The sequence below is a fragment of the Orycteropus afer genome, unplaced genomic scaffold, assembly GCF_000298275.1.
Source record: "Orycteropus afer afer isolate SDZICR_OR568_19922 unplaced genomic scaffold, OryAfe1.0 scaffold00081, whole genome shotgun sequence".
Taxonomy (NCBI): domain Eukaryota; kingdom Metazoa; phylum Chordata; class Mammalia; order Tubulidentata; family Orycteropodidae; genus Orycteropus; species Orycteropus afer.
In genome coordinates this window covers 8,386,983-8,411,770 of record NW_006921668.1, presented here as the reverse complement: position 1 = coordinate 8,411,770, position 24,788 = coordinate 8,386,983, and positions in this window count along the sequence as shown.

Genomic DNA, 24,788 nt, shown 5'->3' with positions numbered 1-24,788 from the left:
TAAAAAAAAAAAAAAAAGATTGTCACAACTTGCAGTTCCTCTACAGCCTTCCACAGGATGGAGACAAAACACATTAGTGAGCCAAGATGGGTCCTCCTATCCTCTCCCACTGAACTCTGACATTCAGGATGCACACCCAGATCCCTGTAGGACTGAGGCATTCATTCCTTAGTTGCTGGGCAGGTTTGGTGGCCAATAGGTCTCACCTGAATCCATCTTCAAGAATTACTTTTCAATGAATACAGCCCTCTCACCCAAGGTTCACATAACCAATACCATCAACACCCAGGATCTCAGTCTGTATCTAATCACTGACCTATACCTGATATTAAAACATTAGGGTTGACTTGAGATCTGGTTGCAAGTGTACTGTAGTTCATATTCTCCCAAAATTCAGTCCTGTTTCATTCACTCTTGCAGATGTTGAACTCAAACACTCTCCACTGAGAAATGGAATTTAAATCTTCTGGAATCCAGATTTCTATTTTTCATGGAGAATGGGTTCACCTACCCAGGTCATAGCCCTGAGATAATCTTTTGAACCTTGGGAAAAATGGTTTCCTAAAGTCACCTTCTGCAAAACTCAAAATCATAAAAAAAAAAAAAAAAAGAGCAGACCAGGCTTACTGGTCTGATAGAAAATGGTGAAACTCCTGAAACTATGGCTCCTAGTCATCCTCCAGGCCTGGAATTGAACTCACTCCTGTGACTTCCAGACAAACAACAAACAGGGGTGCAAGGTAAACAACTACACTAGTTGGGTACACTCCTTAGAACAATCAACATGGGAGATCAGAGGGCATTTACACAGAAAGATAGCTCAGAGGGCAGGACTGCATAAGAAAGAAGGACTCAGGGAAAAGTTACCATAGGGAGGAAGTAAGAAGGGAGCTATTACATTGTGGGTATTGCAATCAGTGTCATGAAACAAAATATGTATGGAGTGTGGAACAAAACCAATTGTAAACTTTCACCCAAATCACAATAAAATAAAGAAATATCTTACTCAGCATATTAGCATATCAACCAATTAGAATAGTCTTTATTTTTAACTCCGGAGTCCAGCCTATATTTATCTTCATGAAACAGAAACAGCTGTCTCTTAGATTCATGGTCTCCCTGTCCTGGATGTCTTTGATTCCCGATTCAAATGTTCTTGTGCTTTCAGTAAATCTATTTTCTTTATTCTAACAGAGTCAGAGAATCTCCCTCTCTAAGACAAATGAAATACTGACACACTGCTAAGATGGCTCTGGGAAACTTGGAGAAAGTGATGGCCCATAGTAAATGAAATAGAAATGCCAGAATTATTATAGCACATGGTGGAAGAAGGAATCAAAAGACTCAGAGAAGAGAGCATGCTAGAGTGGAATAAATAAATGGCTCTGGTGGTGTATTGCCCAAGGCACTTGACTGCTAACCAGAAGGCTGGTGGTTCAAACCCACCAGCCACTCCTAGGGAAGAAGGTTGGGTAGTCTACTTCCATAGTGTTACTGCCTCAGAAACCCAAGGAGGGGTCACCATGAGTCGGATCCAACTCGACAGCAGTGACTTTGGTTTTTTATTTATTTATTTTTTCTTTCTTTGGTTTAAAGATTAATTGATAAATGAGTGAATATCTTGTCTTCTCTTAGTAAGGTTCATTTACTTATTGCTGCAAGAATTTCCTTTCTAAAACTCAAATCTGATCACATATATTTGCTGGAGAAATGAATGAATCTAGTTAACTCTCCCAAACACCTCTCATTTAATGAGAGTCAGTGATTTTCTCACCATTCCCCCAAAACTTGTACCTTTGCATAAGTTAATCTCTCTGCCTCAAACACCATTTCAACACTCATTTATTCATTCACTCAACAAATATTTATTGAGTGCTACACATACCCTTCTTGCCAACTCTAACTCACTCTTCACATCATACCTTCTGAAATGGCATTCCAGTCTTCCTCAGGCAAAGAAGTATCTCTAGACCATGGCAATTTGGGCCAGTTAAAGTTGGCAACCTACTCTATGTGGCTTCCACTGCTAATCACAGTAGCTTATCCCCTTAATCACAGAGATGGGTCTATGATGCAGCCCTGGCCAGTAGTTCATTTCCTTGCACATCATGCTTAGCCCAAGGATGGGCATATGACCCAAGAGAGATTAATTAGACTCCCTCACTGGGATATTAGATACGGACCCTGTAGAGGGAGGAACTCCCTTTTTCCTCTGGGGTCACTAACTTAAAGTGGTTTATGGCTCCCTGCTCTCCTAACATGAGGAAAGATCATCTGTAATAGACAGAATGTGACCAACCTTCAGAAAGAAGCAGAGCATGGAAAGCAGAGACAGACTTAAGAACACTACTTTCATCTCTGAAATCTCTGAAGTCAGATACATTCCTAGCCTTCAAAAAAAGGTTTATTGAAATTAAAAACATATACTTTCAAAATAAAGCATTCCTTGTCAAAACTCAATTCAAACATATTAAATTATTTCACAAAGTTGTATTAAGCATCTATTCTTTTAGAGGAGCTCTGGTGGCGTAGTGCCTTAGACATATGACTGCTAACCAGAAGGTTGGAGGTTCAAACCACCAGCCACTTCTCAGAAGGAAGATTGGGCAATCTACTTCTGTAGTGATACCACCTCAGAAATCCAAGGAGGGGTCACTGAGTTTGATCTGACTCCACAGCAGTGAGTTTGGTTTGGTTTTTGGTACTCTTTTAGGTTCTAATACACGACACAATCACCTTATCCTTTCAATAATATACTGACATGAGTCACTTCTGTGAAATGAGACAGTATGTGATTTGGACACTGTGAGAACACCAGGTTGTAGCCTGGATCTACTTTTTCTTTAAGCATCTCTGTGGCAGTTAAGGTTGTATGTCAGCTAGGCTGGGCCATTGTTTTGAGTGGCTTGGCAGATGGATGTAGTTATTCCCTATGACGATATTATAATCACCTCCCAGGTGGAATCTACTGTGAGACGTTAGTCATTGGAAAGGGAGCTGTCTTCAGGGTGTGACCTGCTTCCAGTATGGATGGAGAAGCTTTGTGAAAGTTGTCTCACTTTTGGCACATCTGGACCATACATTTGGCCAAGTCTTGACCTGTCATGTTGCCTGCCAATCTTGGGATTGTCCTTGAACTTGAGTTCAACCTACAAACTGAAGCATACACTGTTACACAATGAACTTTTAAATAGAAAGTACAACACATATATAAGGCAGTAATACAGGTGTTTGTTATGACTATCAAGGCACTTGCCTTGTCATGTTGCCTACCATTCTTGGGATTGTGTTCTACTTGTTGACCTTGGCTTCATCAGCCTCAGCAGCCAGCAGCTGCACAAGCTATGAACTGTCTCTAGCTCCAGTGAGCCTAGAATGAGAGGCAGAGCTGAAGCACAAAGTCTAAGGGCCTTCACCCAGCCCCTAGAGCCAGCACTCTGAATTTGGACTTCTGGACTCCAGAACTGTGAGAGAATAAATCCTTGTTTTTTTAAAGCCATCCACTTATGGTATTTCTGTTATAGCAACACTAGAGAACCAAGACACTCTCAACAAAGCTTCATGCCTTAGCAGTGATCATCAGTGTGCTGAGAGGGGTTTGCTTTTGTGTTTAGTCTTCAATCCATGCCATCAGCAAGTTCTCAAGATCTGATATTGATTCCTCTTGCATTTTCTTTAGCCTTGTAGCTTTCAGTGGTGCCAATCTATTAACAGCTTGGAGAATTTTTTGTTTTTGTTTTTGAGGGTCATCATGATTGTTGAGTGCAATATGTATAAATCCAAAGCAGTAGCATTCACTGATTTTCTACCCTCATGTTGTTTCGTAATTTTTTCTTTCCCTTCCAGATTGATACTTCTTTGCCTCTTGCTGCTGCTATCACTAGCACTGGCTTTGCTACATTTGGGAGCCATGATGCACTTCATGGTAATATTTTTTTTAAGAAAATTAAACAAAGAAAATGCTACAACACTCAAGAGACACAATACACGAGATTGGATGCTGTTGCCTGCAAACTGAAGCATACACTGTTACACAATAAACTTTTAAATAGAAAGTACAACACATATATAAGGCATAATATAGGTGTTTGTTATGACTATCAAGGCATTTGCACTATAGGTTTTATACGTACTATACCATTATATGCTTGGCAGCAAAATCACTTGTATGTAAGAGATATGAGATAGATGTTTTGCATGCAGAATGCTGTTGCATTTGCTACATCCTATTTTTCAATCAGGATTTCTGAACTCTGTTATAACCTGATGGGACTACAGGCATACATGCAGTCAGATATTATTTGAACAGATACTGATGCATAACTGTAATGCAATTTTATAATGCTATTTAAAATTAGCACTTACTTCCCAAAAAGGAAATAGATCCTCATGATTTTTTTAAAAATAATATTAAACATTCTCTAATAAACTTCCTGCACCCAAGTCTCTGTCTCAGATTCTGTTTTCTAAGGAACCTAGTATGGGCCATCTAAAGAAGCAGACTCTGAAGTAGAATTTTGTATCAGTATAAAGAGCTGGCCTCCTGGCCATAAAGACCCTTCATTGATGGCAGATGGAGCACTAGTGAGGTATGGTGATAAGCCCAACCTTCCTTATTGTACTAATATTTTTGGTTATTGCAGTAATTTCTATTCTTATTTCATGTGAAAGCAGATAATAATGATAATAAGAATGATAAAAGACCTAGATATTTGATTAGGAACGTAAAAGCTAAATAATAAACAAAACACCAAATGAAGTCAAGAATAAGAATATATATTGTATACATTTGCCCACTAAATTTTGCAATTGATTTGATTCTAGATTGTGGTAGCTAAGGTTTTGTGTCAACTTGGATGGGCCTTGTTTTGAGTGGCTGGGCAGCTGGATATAGTTATTCTCCATGATGAGACTGGTAATCAACTCCATGGTAGAATCTACTGGAATAGCTGAGTAGCTGCCTTAGGGATGTGGTTTGCTTCCAGTATATAAGAAGCAGCTTTGAGAAAGGTGTCAGCTTTTTGGCAAACTTGAACCCTGCATGTAGCTGAGTCTTCATTTAGCAGCTTGCCATGTTTCCTGCTCATCTGGGGACCGTCCCTGAACTTGAATTAGTGGCCTTCTGTGTTGTTTGGTAATATTGCCATATTATTTGTTAACCTTGGGCTTATCAGCCTCAGCAGCCAGCAGCTGCCTGAGTTAAATTTCCAGCTTTAGCGGGACAGGAGCAAGAGGCAGAGCTAAAGCCAAAAGTTGAGGGGTCTTTACCCAGCCTAGAGCTGACACTTGAACTCAGACTTCTAGCCTCATAAACTGTAAGAAAATAAATTCCCGTTTGTTCAAACCCTCCATTTGTGGTATGTCTATTACAGCAGCATTAGAGGAAGGATAATAACCTAAGAGTCTTATCACTTTCTAAGGATACCTCTATTCTGCCCTCTAAGCTGATTAATAATTTGTCTCCAAGTAGAGGAAACAGATTGCACATTTAGATGGTCAATATTCCTCTTGAAAACAGAACACCCCTAAAGGATCTAGCCCCATCAGCCTTCAGGAAGACTACCATCTCCCTAGGAGCTCTGGTGGTGCTGTGGTTAAAGCATTTGGCTGCCAACTGAAAAGATGATGGTTTGAATTGACTGGTGGCTCTCAAGAAAAAGATGAGACAGTCTGTTTCCATGAAAATTTACAGTCTTGGAAACTTATGGGGCAGTTCTACTCTGTCCTGTAGTGTCTCTGTGAGTCAGAATCAACTCAATGGAAGCAGGTTTGGTTTTTTTAGACCTTCATAAGAAGCCCTGATGGCACAGTGGTTAAGTGTTTGGCTTCTAACTGAAAGGTGGGTAATTTGAACCTTCACTCCCCCCATAAGAGAAAGGTGTGGCAGTCTGTTTCTACAAAGATTACAGTCTTGGAAACCCTATGGGGCAGTTCTACTCTGACCTGTAAGTCAGAAACAACTCGATGGCACCAGGTTTATTACCTCCTTAACTGTAGTTCCTATAGCAAAATTTTAGCACTTAAGGATTAAGTATTTTAGGTATAAGCTCTTCTGGAATAACCCAAACAATAGCATGGACTTTTCCCAAGGCACCAAATGATAAAGCTGGTAGTATCAAGCAAGTCACTTAGCTGATTGGTCTAGACCTGTGTGTTTCTAAAATCTAGGCATCAAAGTCACCTGATGAGCATTTTTAAAATACAGCGACTTGGGTAAGAATCAGGCAGATACTGAATCAATAAGTCCGGGATAAAGCTGGAGCATCTGATTTTTTCCCCCCTAATTCCCAAGAGGTTAGTGATGCAAAGCCAAATTTGAGATTCACTGATTTAGAAAACAGCCCAGCACTCCTATCTAAAGGAATTCATTTTCTCTACCAGTCATCATGTATTCAGGAACTCAGATATTTTTAGCAGACAAATGAAGCTGATCAGAGACAAAACACAGTGGATCTTCCACAGTAAGTCTGTAAGTTTGTGGTTTGCTTGTAAGTTTTCGTTTAGGTAGCATAAGTCATTGGTCAACTGTGCTTCAGACTATGGGGAAACATTCCTGGGCAGCAGGTGAACATTTAATTTATAAAGGTTTGAGAGACAGAACCATACCTAAAAGGATCAAAGTTTGAAGGGAGCATCTTTCTTTAACTCATTAAGCCACTTATTCTACAATCACTACATAAGCATATTTTCATGTCACGTGAGTGATGTTATAAATGCCAACCAGAAACAATGATAAGCTTTAGACTCACAAGTTATATAGTGTAATTTTGTCAATTTCAGACTCATCAGCTGGGAAAAGAAAATTTATTAGTTCATCCAGACTAAAAATTGACTTGAAGAAAAAAAGAGAGAGATTCTCAGCTAATCAGCCATACTACAGAAATTATTGAATTTATTTAGAAACCATAGTAAGGTTGACTTCAAGGACAGAGTAAATGAGGAAAATTAGTTGCTCACTGTTTCGGTTACATCTAGGAGCTCTGGTGGCGTAGTGCCTAAGGCATTTGACTGTTAACCAGAAGGCTGGAGATTCAAACCCGCCAGCCACTCCTCAGAAGGAAGACTGGGCAATCTACATCTGTAGAGATACTGCCTCGGAAACCCAAGGAAGGGTTGCTATGAGTCAGAACCAACTCAACGGCAGTGAGTTTGGTTTGGGTTAGGAGTACTGGCTCTGGCAGGAACACCACAGATGAATGGCTTCAAAAAACAAAGGTTTATTCTCTTACAATTTAGGAAGCTAAAAGTCCAAGTTCAGAGTGCCAGCTCCAGGAGCTGGGTGAAAGTCACTTGACCTTGGGCTTCAGCTCTGCTTCTTGCTCCTGGCCCACTGGAGCTGGAGGTGTCTCTTCACTCAGGCAGCTGCTGACTGCTGAGGCTGACAAACCCAAGGTCAACAAGTACAATGGCACAGTCCCAAAATGAACAAATCACAGAGAAGACCACTAATTCAAGTCCATTAACAGTCCCAAGATCAACAGACAACATGGCAGGCTGGTGAATGACTATTCAGCTACACGCAGGATTCAAGAGTGCCAAAAGCTAAAGATTTTCCTCAAAACTGTTTCTTATATACCAGAAGCAGACCACATCCCTGAGGCAGCTACTCAGCTGTTCCAGTAGATTCCACCATGGAGTTGATTACCAGTCTCACCATGAGGTAACTATATTCAGATGCCCAGGCACTTAAAACCAGGACCAGACAAGTTGACATATAACCGTAACTACCACACCCACTGACTTTAAAATGGCAAAATGCACAATCAGTAGTTCATCCCATGTCTGAGGAGATAGAAAATATTTGGGGGCCAGCACGATTCTAGAGACTGCTAAATATATAGTTAACCCTTGATTTTCTAGCATTGAAAATTAAGGACTTTTAGGCAGTGACTAATTAACTTTGACTAAGCCTGGGGGTAAGAAGCCCTGGTGGTGCAATGGTTAAGACTTGAACAGAAAGGTTGGTGATTCAAATACACAGTGGCTCATGATCATCTTTTTCCATAAAGGTTATAAACCCAGAGGTACCAAAGAAGAAGAGGTCCCTGAACACCTTACAATTTCACCAAGAGAAGCCCTTTCCAGGTATTAACTTTTTCTACCTATTGAATTACATACAATATTAATTTTCAACATAAGAATAGAAGGTAAGAGTTGAGAAAGTTTATAAAAATAATAATATAATACAATGTGCATATGTCCTATTGCCTACTTCTTGATTTCATTTTATCATTCAGAAATTTCAAGAAATAATCTTTCCCTATGTCATCAAGTTCACTTGTTTTTAATAATGAATCATATCAGAAGTGATAAACATGATATTTAGGAAAAACAATAGCATGTGGTATACTATGAAGTTTTAAAAAACAAAAGAATGGTTTGGAAAACAGACCTCAAATAGCACATTATAGAAATGTTTTATTCATATAGTAGATCAAATATTGGAAGCACATGTGCAAATATTTCTAGTTCAACTCTTCCTTTCAACTCTTTCTACTCAGTCAACAACTTTCTCCTTCCAATAAATTTCTAACTTCTCCTAAGCTGCATAATTTTTCTAAAGCCACTCAGCTTTCCAGAAGCTCAATCTTAAGCTTTCACATTTGAAAAAAAAGGTCTGAAACAAAGAAGACTTTTATCTAATAGTTTGAACTCTTTTTCCCTATTTATTCTGAGAGGTACTTAAAAAGAAAGAATTGCTGCCATATGAAAAAAACCTTGTGTCTTACTGCATAATGTAGAAAAAAATACTAAGAAAATTCAGAATACAATATTGATATATCTTAAAATTTTTAGCCCCTCATCTATCTCGGGGGAAAAAAAAACTCAAAGGAATTCAGTACAAGACATCTTAACAATATGGCTAAGAAAGAAATTAAATTCTAAAACAATAACCAAGATTTGAGGAGAAATATACTATATTAATAATAATTGTAAGCAACTGAAAATAAATTGTATCTGTGATCTTCCTGAAAGATAGGGCTAAAACACAATTACTTACATTGGTTCTTCTAACATAATGGTGGAAGCACAGCAATTTCTTGGCTAACATGGTAAAAGTTATTAATATCAGCTATGATTTTTTAATTGTGATTTGGTGAAGATTTACAGAGCAAATTCACTTTCCATACAGCAGTTCACATACACTTTGTCTCATGACATTGACCACAATTTACCACAATGCAACAGCTCCCCTCCCACTTCCTCCTGAGAATTACCTCTTCCCTGTGTCCATCCCTCCATGCCCTCCTGCCCCAAACTGTCTCCCAGTGCATAAGCAGCCCTTCTTTCTCCCATGATTGTTCTCTCCAAGGAGTGTATCTACCTCAGGCAAATGTTCAACTCATATGCCTGTCTTTTGTTTGGCTGGAAGTGACAGGTGTGGGTTCAGTTCCAGACCTGACAGGCTGTTAGGGGCCATAGTCTCAGTGGTTCCACCTGGCTCTATTGGACTAGCAAACCTGGTCCTCCCCCCACCTTACTTTTTCTCCAAATGATTTTGAGTTTTGTCCACAGTGTTATCCCTCTCTATCCAGGATCTCCTACATACATCCCCTTCTAAGTGGTTGACATTGGTAGCCAGGCACCATCTAGTTCTTCTGGTCTCTCTCATAGTCATACAGGCTGCAGATTGGATGGTGTACCAGTTGCTAGGACTGATTGTATCCATGAATTTTTGGTTTTCTTCATTCTTCTTTACTCTGGACAAGGAGAGACACATCATTGCATCTAGATGGCAGCTTGCAAGCTTTTGAGATCCCAGTCACTACTCGCCAAAGTAGGAGGTGGAACGATGTTTTGTGTAGTGTATGTGTACATTGTGTGGCTCAATTGCTAATCATCTTGACAATAGTTTTTCAACAAATGCAGGAGTCTTATTTAAATTTAATTAATTTTAAATGACTTTTTCTTTCATAAACCTTATTTTCCAGAGAATACATCCTGGAGGTAATAATAGGGTCATGATAAACAAACCAAAAACCAAACTCACTGCCATTAAGTCGATTCCAGCTCATGGCAACCACCATTGGGTTTCCAAGACTATAAATCTTTACAGAAGTAGATCACCCCATCTTCCTTTTGCAGAGCAGCTGGTGGGTTTGAACCTGTGACCTTCTGGTTAACAGCCAAATGCCTTATCCATTATGCCACCAGAGTTCTTCAATTCCACCCCAATTGCCCAATTGAGAAAGCTCAATGCATTTAAAATGCCTTAGGAGAAAAAAAAAGTCCCAAAAAATATTCTTCTTAGCTACAATTTGGCATACATCATTTTTGTTTTGTAGTGATGGTGTAGCTTACAGAAGAGGTCACCAACAATAGCTTACAGCAACACCAATATTATTGCTGAGGCCCATCAACATCCAAATCAAGGCTGCTTCATATCATAAGTGTTGCTGTCTATGCTGATACCACCATCTTCCATTTCTGCAGAACTGCTGGCACCAAAGGTGCTAAAACCTTGGTTCCCTATGTTTCATGGAAATCTTATTGAATATCTTTATTTTAATTTTTATTGAGGCTATCACTGCAACTCCCTTTCCCTAGAATATGTGGAGTAAGCTGGAGGAGAAAATGCTATATAAAGGATCACCAACCCTGTCTAGCTCTGATCTATTTTCTTTAAACCAAATGAGAGCATGTTAACTTCCCTTAGGATAATTCCTTATTAAAAGGCTTCTAAGACACTTATGAAATTAGAACTGCCACACTCATCCTTTAGATATAAAAAGGCACATCTGAACCTTGATCTCTCCATTTTGATATATCATCTCCAAGATAAAGATTCTCATATCTACTGCAAACCAACTCTTTCCCTAACCTTCCTCATCTCAGCAAATGGCACCTGTGTTATCTTGTTGATCAAACCAAAGATGTGGAAGTCATCCTTCATTCCTCTGTTTCCCTCATCCTCTACATTCAATCATGAGAAAGTCATATCAGCATCATGACCAAAACACATCTCAAATCTGAATATTTCACATTCACACCTCGGTGAAAGCCTACTAGCTCATCTTCCTGCTTCCACTCTTGCTCCTGTGCTGTTCTTTGCCACCCAGCAGCCAGAGTGGTCTTTGTAAAAGTGATCATATCCTCCCTGCATTGTAATGAGAATGAAATCTAAACTCCTTGCCACAGCCTATAAACTTTCACATAATCTGGCTCTTCCCACCTGTACTAGTTATCTACTGCTGCAGAAAAAATTACCTCAGAACTTTGACTTTAAACAACATCATTTATTATCTCAGTTTCTGTACATAAGGGATACAAATTCAGTTTAGCTGGGCCTTCTGTTTGAGGGTCTCTCATAAGTTGCATCCTCAATACTCAACTGAGGGGGAGATCTGCTTCCAAGCTCACTCACATGGCTGTTGGCAAGATCTAGCCCCTTATGGGTATTGACCAGAGCCTTTTCTCTGTTTCTTACCACAGGGACTTCTCCTTTTGGCAGCTCAAAACATTCTACTTCCTGCACTAGAATGAGAGAGCTGAGAAAAGACAGAAAGCCAGTGAGAGAGAGAGACAGAGAATCAGAGCAAGAAATAAGTTGCAGTTTTTACCATCTAATTTCAGAAGTGACATTCCATCACCTTTGCCATACTCCACTTGTCAGAAATTAGTCACTAAATCTGGCTCACACACACAAGGGAAGGGGATTACACAGGGGTATGAATACAAGGGGTAAGGATTATCAGGAGACATTCCAGAAGAGTCCCACCACATTAACTCTTGGTCCCCAAATCTAACTCCTCTTGCCTTTGTTCTCCAGGTTTCTGACATGCTGGTCTTTGTCCTGTCATTTAAACACACTAAATTTATTTTTATCTTAGGGCTTTTGCCTTCAATATTTGTTTGCCTGGGAAGTTTTCCCCCTCAGATCTCCATGTGGCTGAGTCCCTCTCATGAATCCATGTCTCTGCTCAGATATCTCTGCCAGTTCCTTGTATGAGACCCTAAAATCTAAAGCACTTGGTTTGTGGAAAGCTGCAGTCTACAGTTGGAGCCCTAACTCCATTTTGAGTCTTGACATAAATTAAGACTCCATTTGAGTTCTTCATGTTGCTTCTTCAATGCTTGCTGACCATTAAACCAACAATGTACTATGCTGAGACAACAATGTGCAAGCCCAGAGAAGCAGCTTGCCCTCAGGAAGAATGTGGTCCAAAGCAGATTAATTACTATGCAGAAAGGTAATGACACAAAGAACTAGAGAACTTGCTGGGTATATCCTCAATAATTTACCAAGATAGCCAATCTTGTAACCTTTCTTAGCCTGCAATTAGGTAAATATCCCAATCATGGTTCTTTCCACACTTCTGTAGTCTGCCCTGCAACAGTGATGAATTGATCTGCACTAACCATGATCTTGTGATTTTCTTTGTCCTCTAACATATATTATGAACATGATGATCATCAGCCTCTATATTGGGTCTATGTTGGTGATTTCCCTCATTCAAATGACTCTCTTTGTTTTTGTCCTGTTTAAGGCTGAATAAAAGGGTCACTGTAGAGCATTTTTGAGTCTAGGATCTTTCACACTGGTGTAATTTAGGATCATCCATGCCCCAGCCTCTTCCTGCCCCAATGGTTCTGATTTATTTTAGACTTGGGAACAAGTCACCAAAACACAAATCACCTTTCTCTCTGATTATTCCTGGAGATTCAAAAGAAAACAAATCAAAACAAACAAAGAAAAAGAAGAAAAAAATGTTTCAGCTACTGTGGTGGCTTGCATGTTGCCATATGCCACTGGTATTTCAAATACCAGCAGCGTCACCCATAGTAGACAGATTTCAGCAGAGCTTCCAGACTAAGACAGACTAGGAAGAAAGACATGGCAGTCTACTTCTGGGAAAAGGAAAAAAAAAAAATGGCCACTAAAAAATTATATGAATACTAGCAGAACATCATCTGATATAGTGTCAAAGATGAGCCTCTCAGTTTGAAGGTACTAAAAATACAAGTGGGGAAGAACTGCCTCCTCAAAGTAAAATTGAACTTAATGACATGATGGAGTAAGCTCTCAGGACCTTCATTTGTTGATGTGGTCCAACTCAAAATGAGGAGAAATAGCTGCAAACATCCATTAATAATTGGAACACAAAATATATGAAGTATGAATCTAGGAAAATTGGAAATTGTAAAAAATTAAGTGGAACACATAAAGTTCAATATTTTAGGCATTAGTGACCTAATATGGACTGGTATTGACCATTTTGAATCAATCATACGGTCTACTATGCCCAGAACGACAAATTGAAGAATTGAAGAGGAAGAGCATTGCATTCATAGCCAAAAAACATTTCATGATCTATCCTGAAGTACCATACTGTCAATGGTAGGATAATATTCATATGCATACAAAGACCAGTTATTATGACTACTGTTCAAAATTGTGCGTCAATCACTAAAGCCAAGCATAAAGAAATTGAAGAGTTTTACCACCCTCTGCAGTCTGAAATTGATCACACATGCACTCATGATGCCTTAATAATTACTGGTGATTGGATTGTGAAATCTGGAAATGAAGAAGGATTGGTAGTTGGAAAATATGACCTTGGTGATAGAAATGACAGTGGTGAGTGCATGGTAGAATTTGTGTGTGTGTGTGTGTGTGTGTGAGAGAAAGAGAGAGAGAGAGAGAGAAAGAGAGAGATCTGGGTGATAGTATACAGATCAAATTCATTTTCCACACAACAGTTCATAAACATTTTGTTTCATGATGTTGATTGCAATCCCCATAGTGTAACAGCTCTCTTTCAACTTCTTATCTATGGTTATCTTTTCCCTGTGTCCTTCTTTCCTACTCATTCCTGCTCTATGAGATATCTCTTTGTGCAAATACTGCCCTTCTGATCTCCCATGACTGATTATTCTAAGGAGTATACCTACCTGGTGTAAATGGGAGTGAGTTCAATTCCAAGCCCAAACGGTGACTGGCAGCCGTAGTCTTGGGGTTTTCACCCATCTCTATCAGAACACTAAGGCTGGTCTTTTTTATGATTTTGAGTTTTGTTCCACATTTTTCTCCCAGTCTATCCAGGATCTCCTACACTGACCCCCTTTCTGAGTTGTTGACAGTGGTAGCCAGGAACCATCTAGTTTTTCTGGTCTCACAGTCATGTAGGCTGAGGTTTACATCGTCCACTAGTCTCTTGGACTAATTGTTTCCATGTGTCTTTGGTTTCTTTCATTCTTCTTTGCTCCAGATGAAGAGAGACCAATTGTTGCATCTTAGACAGCCACTTAGAAGCTTTTAAGACTCCTGTCTCTACTCACCAAAGGAGGAAGATGTAGAACAATGATTTTGTGTTGTTTGTTATGCCCAACAACTAGCTCCCTCAGGGTGGTTGGCTGAGGCTAAGAAGTTATCATTACTATGCCCCATGTTAATTCTATATATGTATATGAATATTCTTATGTTGTTGTTGTTGCTGTGTGCCGTCGAGTCGGCCCCGACTCATAGCGACCCCTCCTTGGGTTTCCGAGGCAGTATCACTATGGAAGTAGGATTGCCCAACCTTCCTTCTGAGGAAGGAAGGTTGGGCAATCCTACTTCCGTAGTGAATATTCTTATAGTACATACAAATAGGTATGTAGAAATATTGTCTGCCAAAGTTACATATGGTCACAGGTGTATTTCTTTGTGCCTGAACATACCTGATCAGTCAGCCTGTCTAACTATGTATCCACCAGCTACTCTACAGAAGGAAGATGGGGAAATCTACTTCCATAAAGATTTACTGCTTTGGCCTATATGGGGAGGAAAATGGCCTCTCTCCTGCAGCACACAAGTTATTTCTCTCTAGCATCTCAGTGCCTGAAAAACTAGATGCAGCAGTTTGAAACAGGGATTCTGGTGCTCTGAACAGCTCGTTAAGTCAGAGTACACCAAACTCAGGGGAATAAATTAGAAAGGAGAAAGGGGTAGTGCAATTACCCAGAAAGAAAAAACAAAAAACAGGTGAATCATTCCTGTGGCGTGCCAACCAGTTGGTGAGACAGGGCATCAGAAGGCTTTTCGGGGCAGTGAAGAGAACACACAGGAGGCCCTGTGGCCACTCCATGAGTCTACCTTCAGCACTTACTTTTATTGGTAAACTTGGGACTGCTGGGAGGGAACACAGACCCTCTGGCTCCAGGTGCTGCTTAATTGGGAGCAGAGAGGAGAATTCCACCACAAGTGGGTGGGCCCTGGGATAAACTCCAGTCACGGATCAGGGCAGTTATCCCAAGTCAGCTTTTTGGCACATAGGGACCTGGAGAGTGGGGTTTTTGTGGCTGTTTGAACCTGGCAGAAAATGGCGGCCCCCTAACAACTAGAGTCTTTGCTGAACTTGATCTGCAGGCCTGTGAGTAACAGTATGATGTCATCAATAGGTGTCCATTCAAAGCCATGGAAATGGCTCCTGGCACCATGGAGCTTCCCCCCACCTTTTCTTCCTCCATTTTCCACCTCTCCTCTGCCTCAAATAGAAAAACCACATTAAGCCACTATAACACCTTCCAGTTTGAATCCTAAACTCCCTTCACAAAAAAAGAGACCTCTATCCATATTCCACACAGTGATTCCATCATCACAAAGAAAACTGCACAGCAAAAAAAAAAAAAAAAAAAAAATTAAAAATACACCAGCTCCACCTTTTCAAAATATTAAATCATAAAACCAAGACAAAACAAATCAATACATAACTAACAGTTAAAGACAACCTCAAAATGGCTAGGAAACACAGGCAACCTCAAAACAAACAAACAAACAAACAAATAAAACAGGATAAGACAATAGAAGTAAAATCCCAAACAAAAGTCTCATTAAACATGGAGGAAGAGGAGGCAGTAGAATTATCCAAGAAGGAATTTAGAAGGTATGTTTACAGAGCTCTACAAGAGCTTAAGGAAACCCCAAAGAGAAGCAAGGAGAACACAGACAGTACCCTGGAAGAACTCAGGAAAACCATTCAAAGACAAAATAACAAGATTAATACACAATCAGAACTTATACAAAAACAGCAGTTAGAAATCCAGAAGATGAATACCAAAATTACAGAATTACACAACATAGTGGAAGCACAAAAGAATAGGCTAGAACTTGCTGAAGAATGCATTTCCCAACTAGAAGATAAATCTCGGGACACCAGCCTGTATGAAGAAAAATCAGAACAAAGATTTAAGAGAAATGAAAAGAACCTAAGAATTATATGGGATGACATGAAAAGAAACAACATCCACCTCATTGGAATTCCAGAAAAAGAAGAGGTGAAAAAAAAAAAAAAAAACACTAAGACAATTGTGGAAGACCTACTAACAGAACACTTCCCACATATCATGAAGGAAGAAAAGATATTTATCCAAGAAATTCAAACCCCATACAGGATAGATCCCAAGAGAAAAACACCAAGGCATATCATAATCAAACTCTCCAAAACCAAAACAAAGAAAGAATCTTATAAGCCACCCAGGACAAAAGAAATATTACTATAATAATCAAACAGTTAGTCTGTGCTCTGTTTACTCAGCAGAAACCATGCAGCCAAGAAGGCAATGGGATGGCATATATAAAACACTGAAGGAAAAGAACTTCCAACCAAGAATCCTATATCCAGTCAAATTATCCATCAAATATGAGGGTGAAATCAAGACATTCTCAGACAAACAGAAATTAAGGGATTTTGTGAAAACCAGATCAATCCTACAAGAAATGCTTAAGGAAGTATTTCCAATAGAGAACCCACAACAGAGAATAACAAAATTAGGACACATGACATCAACACTAAAACCAAATCAGAAATAGATGCTCAAAATAAAACCATATAACACTGTACACTAAAAATTAAGGAAGCCAATCTGCACATGATGACAGCAACTAACCAAATAGAGGGAATAAAAGTTCTAGGTACAAACTTCCAAATGGAGAGGAAAATAGGACAATATCCTCATAGAATAGACTGTTCCAAAAACATGGAAACAATTCACTCCAAGGCAATCACAGAGAAAATTAACAATCCCCCTTAGCAAAACCAGAAGGAAGGAAAACCTGGGTTTAGTAAGCACAAAACCAACAATAAAGAAGACAGAGAGGAAACACTTGACCAAAAAACAAACTCAGCACAGAAAAGTATATGGCCCAAGGAAATTCCAACAACATGACAAAAAAAACAATAGAATGACAGCAGTCAATTCATACATATCACTAATTACACTCAATGTGAATGGACTAAAAGCACCAATCAAGAGAAAGAGAGTGGCAGACTGGATAAGAAAAGAAAACCCATCAATATGCTGTCTGCAAGAGACCCACCTTAGACACAAAGATTAAAACAAATTAAGAGTTAAACCAAAAAAAAAAACTCACTGCCATCGAGTTGGTTCCAACTCATAGTGACACTTCCTTGGGTTTCTGAGATAGTATCACTACGGAAGTAGATTGCCAACCTTCCTTCTGAGAAGTGGCTGGTGGGTTTGAATGGCCAGCCTTCTGGTTAGCAGTCAAATGCCTTAGGCACTACACCACCAGAACTCCCAAATTAAGAGTTAAGGGGTGGTAAAAATATATACCAAGCCAATGGTAACCTAAAAAGAGCAGGAGTGACAATATTAATTTCTGATAAACTAGACTTTAAGGTGAAAAACAACATAAGAGACAAAAGAAGGACACTAAATGATGCTGAAAGGGTCAACTGACAAAGAAGACATTACCATAATAAATATCTATGCACCCAATGAAAGTGCTCCAAAATACATGAAGCAAATATTAATTGAATTAAAAGGGACAATAAATAACTCTACAATAGCAGTAGGAGACTTTAACATACCACTTTCAAGGAGGGACCAATCAACTAGAAAAAAACTCAACAAAGACACAGAAGAACTCAACAACACAATCAATTAACTCAACATCATAGACATATGCAGGGCATTCCACCCAACAAAAGCACACAATTCACATTCTTCTCCAGTGCACTGGATCCTTCTTCAGAACAGATCATATGGTAGGACATAAAACAAGCCTCAACAAATTCAAAAACATTGAAATACTTCAAAGCATCTTCTCAGACCACAATGCTATAAAATTAGAAATTAATAATAGGAACATCAAGGAAAAAACATCAAATATATGGAAGTTGAACAATACACTGCTCAAAAACTACTGGGTAATAGAACAAATAAAAACTGAAATAAAAAAAATTCCTAGAAACAAAAGAGAATGAAGATACATCGTAACAAAACCTATGGGACACAGTGAAAGCTGTAAACTCAGAGGTCAGTTTATAGCAATAAGTGCATACATCAAAAAAGAGAAAAGAAACAAAATCAACACTCTAACTCAACAACACCAACAATTAGAAAAAGAACAACAAAAGAATCCTACAGTATCTAGAAGTAAGGAAATAATAAAGATCAGAGCAGAAATAAATGAAACAAAACAAAAAAAAAATAGAGAAAATCAACACAACAAAAAGCTAGTTCTTCGAAAAGATTAACAAAATTGACAAAACTTTGGCAAATCTAACAAAAGAAAAGAAAGAGAAGATGCAAATTACAAAAATAGTAAATGAGAAGGGTGTCATCACAACAGAACCAACTGAAATAAAAAAGATACTGAAAGACACTGACAGAATATTATGAAAAACTACTCCAACAGATTTGAGAACCTATAAGAGATGGACAAGTTTCTGGAATCACAAGACATACCTAAACTATCCCACTCAGAGATAGAATACTTGAACAGATGCATAACAAAAGAAGAAATTGAACAGGTCATTTAAAAAAACAAAAACAAAAAAAACTCCCCACAAGGAAAAGTCCTGGCCCTGATGTCTTCACTGGAGAATTTTACCAAACATTGAAGAGTTGATACCTATGCTACTCAAGCTAATCCAGAACATAGAAAAAGATGGAATACTCCCAAACTTGTTTTATGAAGCAAGCATAACACTAATACCAAAACCAGGGAAAGACACCACTAGGAAGGAAAACTACAGACCAATTTCCCTCATGAGCATGCAAAACTATCACAGCAACCCCTCCCTGGGTTTCCAAAGCGATATCACTATGGAAGTAGATTGCCCAACCTTCCTTTTGAGGAGTGGCTGGTGAGTTTGAACTGCCAGCCTTCTGGTTAGCAGTCAAGTGCCTTAGGCACTACACCACCAGAGCTCATCCTCATGAACATAGATGCAAAAATCTTCAACAAAATCCTAGGGAACAGAATCCAACAATATATCAAAAAAAAATAATACATCCTGACCAAGTGAGATTCATACCTCGTATGAAAGGACGGTTCAACATCAGAAAAGCAATCAATGTAATCCACCACATAAACAAAGCAAAAGAAAATAACCATATGATCATATCAATCCACACAGAAAAGCCATTTGATAAAATCCAACACCCGTTCCTGCTCAGAACTCTCAGCAAAATAGGGATAGAAGGGAAATTCCTCAACATAATAAAGGGCATATATGCAAAGCCAATGACCAACATTATTATTAATGGAGAAAGACTCAAGGCATTCCCTTTATGAATGGGAACCAGACAGGGATGCCCTCTATCACCACTTCTATTTAACATTGTATTGGAAGTCCTGGCCAGGGCAATAAGGCAAGAAAGAGAAATAAAAGGTATACGTATTGGCAAAGAGGAATTAAAACTATCTCTATTTGTGAATGATATGATCCTGTGCATAGAAAACCCAAGAGACTCAACAAAAAAACTCTCTGGAACTAATAGAGAGGTTCACCAAAGTGGCAGGATACAAGGTCAACATACAAAAATCAGTTGGATTCCTTTGCACTGACAAAGAGACCTCTGGAAAAGAAATAAGGGAAACAATACCATTTATGATAGCTACTAAAAAGATAAAATATCTAGGAATAAATCTTACCAGAGACACAAAAGACCTATACAAAGAAAACTATAAAACACTACCACAGAAGACAACAAGGGCTCTACAAAAATGGAAGAACCTTCCTTGTTCATGGATAGGTAGACTGAATATTGTGAAAATGGCAATACCACCTAAAGGATTCTACACATTTAATGCAATCCTGATCCAGATACCAACAAAATGTTTTAAGGACATGGAAAAACCTATTACCACCTTTATATGGAAAGGAAAGAGACCTTGCATAAGCAGAGCACTACTGAAGAAGAAGAACAAAGTGGGAGGTATCACATTCTCGAATCTTAAAACCTACTATACAGTTACAGCAGTCAAAACAGCATGGTATTGGTACAATGATAGACAAATAGACCAATGGAACAGAATTGAAAACCCAGAAATAGACTCATCATCTATGGACAGCTGATCTTTGACAAAGGCCCAAAACCCATTAACTGGGGAACAGATAGCCTCTTTAACAAATAGTGCTGGCAAAACTGGATATCCACTTGCAAAAAAAATGAAACAAGACCCATACCTCACCCCATACACAAAAACAAACTCATGTTGGATCAAAGACTTAAATGTATAACCCAAAACTATAAAATGCATCAAAGATAAAATAGGGGCAAATCTAGGAGTCCAATTTATGGCATAAATAGACTATCAAACATAACCCAGAATGCACAGGAGGTAGAAGAGAAGCTAGATGACTGGGACCTTTTAAAAATTAAATTCTATGTACATTGAAAGGCTTCGTCAAAAGGGTTAAAAGAGAACCTACAGATTGAGAGAAAATATTTGCTTATGACATATCTGACAGAGCACTTATCTCCAAAATCTATAGAAAACTTCAACAGCTCAACACCAGAAAGACAAACAACCCAATTTAAAAATTGGCAAAGGTCTTGGAAAGACACTTCACTAAAGAAGATATGCAGGTGGCCAACAAACACATGAGGAATTGCTCATGATCTTTCATCATTAGAGAGATACAAATCAAAACAATGATGAGATATCATCTCACCCCAGCAATAATAGCAAAGTTCAACAGGACAGAAAATAACAAATGCTGGTGAGGTTGCAGAGAGATTGGAACTCTTGTGTACTGCTGCCGGAATTGTAAAATGGTACAACCATTGTGGCAAATGGTATGGCGTTTCCTTAAAAAACTGAAAATAGAAATACCATTTGACCCAGCAACTCCATTACTAGGAATAGATCCTAAAGAGGTGAGAGGCAGAACATGAACAGACATATGCACACCTATTTTCATCACAGCACAATTCACTATAGCAAAGAGATGGAAACAACCTAAATGTCCATCAATGGATGAATGGATAACCAAATTATGGTACATTCACGCAATGCAATACTATGCTACATTAAAGAACAATGAAGGATGTGCGAATCATCTCACAATGTGGATGAGCCTGGAGTACATTATGTTGAGTGAAATAAGTCAATCACAGAAGGACAAATATTGTATGAGCCCATTACTTTAAAAAGAAAGAAGGGTTTGCTTAAGGAAGGAAACTCAATTTGTAGGTTACCAGGATGGGGAGGGAAGAGGAGGGATTAATTTCGGGCTTGTTGGGGGCCACACGCTGATGTGGGTAAGGGGAGGGATGGTATAGAAAGAGTCTGTGACCACCAGGATAACATTAGGAAAGGGGAGGACACCAAATTGTGTACATAAGATATAAACGATAGAGGCTAATACGAGTATATCCACAATACTGCATTACCATTAACACGAAACACCAGGCTACAGATAAACACATAAACATCTGAGAAGATCAGATGAGGGTCAGTGAACAGGATTATACTCTAGACCAAGGATAGATTCAGCTGAGGCTAATCTTGTACAGATACCAATGATATAAAATACCTGCAATCCTTACAGAAACAATAGAAGACAGACATAGAGCAATCCCTCACAGACAGCCAGACACTGTGGGAGAGAGATCCAATGTATCTACCAACTCAGGACCACAGTATTGGGGGACACCAGACTCAATTGGCACAACAAAATACATAAAAATATTGTTCCTCAATCTACATTGGTGAGTAGTAACTGGGGTCTTAAAAGCTTTTGAGCAGCTATTTAAGTTGCAGTTAATGGTCTCCTATCATCAGAAGCGAAGAAGAGTGCAAAAAAAAAAAAAAAAAAAAAAAAGGTCATCAAGGTCATTTAGAAGCAATCAGCCCTAGGACATGATGGACTTTGAGACCAGAAGAACTAGATGGTGCTCAGCTACCAATGTCAACCACTCTGGGAAGAATAAAAACTGGAGATCCTGGATAGATTGGGAGGAAAATTGTGAAACAAAATCCAAAACTACAATAATGACCAGAATTACTAGTCGGATGGAGTCAAGTGGGACCCCCAATACTATGGCCCTAGGAAACACTTTATAAATAAAACTCACTCCCAGGGGCTGGCTCTCAGCCCAGTAATCAAGACATACATGCAGACCACTCAACCCAGGGTGACACACCCACATACTCTATAGAGATGCATCCCTTGGAGCAATGGATCATGGGGCACCAGAGGGGCAACATTCATACAGAAGAAATGCAGAACACACAGGAGTGCATAACTATGAGGGGCATGGGGTGGGGGTACTGGGCAGGGAGGGGAGGAGACTGGGTTAGGATTGGGGATGGTAAATGGGGAGTAAAACTAAGTGTACATAAAATATTGAATGTAAAACAAACTCTGCTCTGTAAACTTGCACCTAAAGCACAATAAAAAACGAAAAGAAAGAAAGAAAGACTTACCGCTTTGGAAACCTAGTGGGAGTTGCTATGAGCCAGAATTGACTCAATGGCAGTGAGTTTGCTGCTTTTTTTTTTTTTCTTTGTTAACTATGTATCTACCCATAGATTAAGGTTCTTTATTACTGATAATGACCAGAAGAACTAGATGGTACCCAGCTACTAATGCCAACCATCTGGAAAGGATAAAAACTGGAGATCCTGGATAGACTGGGAGGAAAATTGTAGAACAAAATCCAAGTTTATAGTTTAAAGCTTTATGAAAAGTGTTTATCTCTGTTGTGCACCTCTCTGTGGCTTCCTTTTCCTTAGTGGTATTGCATTGGTCAATCACTTTTGGTATATTGCCTTTCCCTTCACCCAAATCAACACTTGTCTCTTACCTCTCTAGCAATTTGCCTTCCCCTCCCCTCCCCTCCCATCCCTGGTAACCAAAAAAGAAAGCTTACTTCCATATGTAAACCTTTCCTTGACTTTTTACAGTAGTGGACTAATACAGTATTTGTCCTTCTGTGATTGATTTATTTCATTCAGCATGTCTTCCAAGTTCATCCAGATTATGTTTTGAGGATTCTACATTACTCTTCAGTGTTGCATAATATTCTATTGTATGTATATACCATAGTTTGGTTATCCATTCTTCTGTTGAGGGCACTTAGATTGTTTCCATCTCTTTGGTATTGTGAATGGTGATCTGATGAACATGAGTGTCCATTATATCCATTCATGTCCAGGCTCTCACTTCTTTATGTTAAATGCCTACTAATGAGATTGCTGGATCAAATGGTATTTCTATTTCCAACTTTTTAAGGAATCAGCATACCATTTTCCTCAGTAATTCCATCATTTTGCAGTTCCAATCTCTCTACATTATTGTCAGCATTTGTTATTTTCTGCCTTTTTGAACTTTTCTCTTAGTGCTGGAGTGAGTTAGTATCTCATTGTTGTTTTGATTTGCATTTCTCTAATGGCTAATGAAGAGCTCTAGTAGTGTAGTGCCTAAGGCATTTGACTGCTAACCAGAAGGCGGTTCAAACCCACCAGCCACTCCTCAGAAAGAAGGTTGGACAATCTACTTCCATAGTGATACCGCCTCAGAAACCCAAGGAGGTGTTGCTATGAGTCGAGTCCAACTCAACAGCACACAACAACAACAACAACAATGGCTAATGATTGTGAACATTTCTTCATGTATTTTTGGCCACTTTAATATATCCTCTAGTGAAATGTCAGTTCATGCCTTCTGCCTGTTTTTTAATTGAATTGTTCGTCTTTTTGATGTTGAGGTGTTGGAGTTTTCTATAAATTTTATAAGTCCCTTACCAAATATGTCATTGACAGATATTTTTCCCCAATCTCTTTTTACTCTTTTGGAGAAATTTTTTTATGCACATAAGAATTTAATTGTTAGAAGGTTCCAATCATATAGTTTATCTTCTGCTGTGTGTGTGTTTTTACTTATGTTTGGCAATCTATTAATGCCATATATTAGGGATCCTAAATTAGCCCCTATTTTTGCTTTGATGAAGTTTATAGTTTTAAGCTTTATTTTTAAATCTTTGATCCATCTGAAGTTAGTTTTTTTGTATGATGCGAGGTATGGATCTTGTTTCTTTTTTCTGCAAATGGATATCCAGTTTTGCCAGCACTATTTGTTAAAGAGACTATCTCTTCCCCTATTGAATGGATTTCAGCCCATTGTCAAAGATTAGCTGAGCATAGGTCAATTGGTCTATTTCTGGGTTCTCAATTCTGTTCCACTGGTCTATGTGTCTGTTGTTGTACCAATACCAGGCAGTTTTGACTACTGTGGCTATATAGCAGGTTTTGAGATGAGGGAGTGTGAGACCTCTTACTTTGTTCTTCTTCAGTAGTGCTTGTTTATACGAGGTCTCTTTTCTTTCCTTATAAAATTAGTGATTGCTTTTTCCATGTCCTTAAAGACTGTTGATGACATGTGGATTGGGGTTTCACTGAATGTATAGATTGCTTCGGGTAGTACTGACATTTCACAATGTTCAGTCTTCCTATCCATGAGCATGGTAAGTTCTTCCATTTATGTAGGTCTCTTATTTTTTCTTAAGTGTTTTGAAGGGTTTTTTTTTTTTTTTGGTACCAGTTTTTT